The sequence below is a fragment of the Hibiscus syriacus genome, unplaced genomic scaffold (assembly GCF_006381635.1).
Source record: "Hibiscus syriacus cultivar Baekdansim isolate YM2019G1 unplaced genomic scaffold, ASM638163v2 tig00111540_pilon, whole genome shotgun sequence".
Classification (NCBI taxonomy): Eukaryota; Viridiplantae; Streptophyta; class Magnoliopsida; order Malvales; family Malvaceae; genus Hibiscus; species Hibiscus syriacus.
The window spans coordinates 1,296,844-1,299,407 of record NW_024063114.1 but is presented as its reverse complement, the minus strand read 5'-3'; the positions used below and the strand labels follow the sequence as shown (position 1 = coordinate 1,299,407).

The 2,564-nt window shown below is 41.1% G+C and overlaps 1 pseudogene; it reads right to left on the bottom strand.

The window, feature by feature from the left end:
* LOC120164559 lies at positions 1-1,867 on the bottom strand (annotated as a pseudogene).
* Positions 1,868-2,564: the final 697 nt, after the last annotated feature.

Genomic DNA, 2,564 nt, shown 5'->3' with positions numbered 1-2,564 from the left:
AGGGTTAGAGATTCCGGGGAGTATATGTAAACATCCCTCTGGTAAATCTCCCTCCCTTTTAACCTGTTAAACCATCTAGAAAAATTGATGATAACAAGGCTATAGAGGTTGAATTAGGCCTGCTTCTCCAAGTCCTTGGAGCTTATGAATGTTCCGTGGAAACCGTATGGAACTCGAGATGGAAGCTTCACTGTGGCTTCTAGATGTAAATTCATGGCATTCACAATCTGCAGTTCCGATTTCCAGGTCTTCTCGTTGTGAACGAAGGCCAGGATGTAACCGTCGTCTTCGTTCTTGGAATTGGGGTTTCGAGGAAAGAACAAAGGCTCGCCGCCATACCTTTGGTCTCCATAGATGTAATTTTTAACTTGTCCGGTAGAGAGATCAACTTTGGCAAACCCAGACACTTTAGGCCAAGGCTCAGCTAGAGCTAAATATGCAAACCTGGTTTTTCTTCCGAGCAAATTTCGGTTAACCATCCCTGCCTCCAAGTTAACTTGTTCGGAATCCGAAGTGATGGGGCGGCGTGTCGATTTGCCGGTCCTCAAATTCAGTCGGATTTCAAATAGAACGCTCTTGAGACTCTCATCACATTCATTGAAAATGGAGTCTGGTGGTGTCATACAGGAGCCAATTACAACAACTTCATCAGTTTCTGGCTCTTCCCAAGCATTCCAAAGATGGAAACAAAAGCAATCAGGTGTGTCAATCCACTTGATCACTGAAGCATCAGTGGCATTCTTCGCCAATATCCCAAACCTCGACTTCTTGTTCTTGTCATAAACAACCGGTGAGCCACCATGAATCATTTCAGGCAATTTGAACACCACTTGCTGGTCAGGGATAACCACAAAGTTCTCGGTAATCGCGAAATCATGGATCATTGTAGGACCGTCAACCGGAATTTCGACATCGTGCGATTTCTTACCGTCCGGCAAGAACCGGAAGTACTTAAGATACGGCTTTTGGATAACATCATAGCTAAGAGTAAACAATTCAGCCGTTTGAGGATCAACTTTAGGGTGAGCAATCATTGTAGATTTCAACTGACCATCAAAATCATATCGGCCAACGGTTTCCAAGTCCCGGATTTAGTGACACGGACATGGTAAGGCAAATCATCTTCAGACATGGCAAGGAGATGACCATTGAAATAAACAAGTCCAGCATTTGCAACGCCGGTGCCATGGCTCGGGTCAACAAGACGAATAAGCCACGAGCATAGAAAAGCAACAGTCTAGCTATGCCGGAGTGGCCATGGAGTTCACCGATGGCCTTGGGAAAAACCGAACGCCCCAAAGCTCGTTCTTGAACGAACGGTTGGTCTCAGTGAACCTACAAGCATAGCTAGCCGAACCATTTTTGAACTGAACCGCATGAACCATCCCATCCCCATCGAAGAAATGATGACCGGCGACGGGTTCGTGAAGCGGGTTGGCTCCGTTGCGAACGTAGACTCCTTTTATACATCCGGGATTGTTCCGGTCACAGGGAGCCTACGCTTGACCGGCTGGTCCGGTACAGGAGCGAAGTTTCCAGATATTTGAACAGTGGGGTCAGCTGTTTTGGGAAGAGGATGGTGCCGCTCGTGAGAAACCAAAGCATTCTCCACCACGTCTAAAGCCATAGCCGCCGCTCTTTGAAAAGGATTCCATTGCTGGGGCTGAGTTTTCACGGTGGAACAAGTGTGATCAGAGTAATCAGGCGATGATTGCTTAGGCAAATGAAGAATGGAGGGAGTTTGTAAAGAGCAGGCAATGTTGCTCTTTCTACAAGGCCATTGGAGATGTATAGAAGAAGAAGGAATTGAACCCAAACTCAGAGAGGAAGCCATTGGTGCTGCTGATTTGTGGTTATTTGCAGTGATATGGTAAGTGGCGATTTGTTAATGTAAAATTTCGATCTTTAAATGGGAATTGAGAGGGACTTGGATTGGTTATTGGTGAAGTGAGTTCTGGGGGGAGAGAAGAGTGTATATATAGAAAAACAAAGTGGCAACAATGCCGAAGACACATGTAGGAGAACACCACGTGTTGCATTTTTGTAGGAAATTTAAAAATAAAAAGTGATTTTAAAATAGCGTAAGGTCATGTGCTGGGGCCGTTTGTAGGACAAAGATTAGTCTGTAAATGTGAAGTGACGAGAGGGATATAGACTTATTTGAGTTTGATTTAGTTAAAATTTAATTAAAATTTGAATTGATTAGATTTAGTTCTAGTTTTTAATTAATTGAAATAAATTATTTTATATTTGATTTAAAAAGTTCACGAGTAACTTAAAAATAATATATTAAAATTTTAATTTAAAAAAAATAAATTATTAATAATATTAACATCTATATATTTTTTAATATAATATAAGGTTTTTCCTATACTTAATGTTCAAATATGAGGTCAAGTTCAAGCTTTAATCAAACTAAATCTAATAATTTGTTTCGAATTCAAATTTTTAGTTCGAGTCGAGCTTCAATATTTAATTTTAAATTTCGAATCGAGTTTGACAATTTTAAGCTCGTGAACTTCGAGAACGTTAAGATTATTATTCGTACTTTACGCAAAATAAAA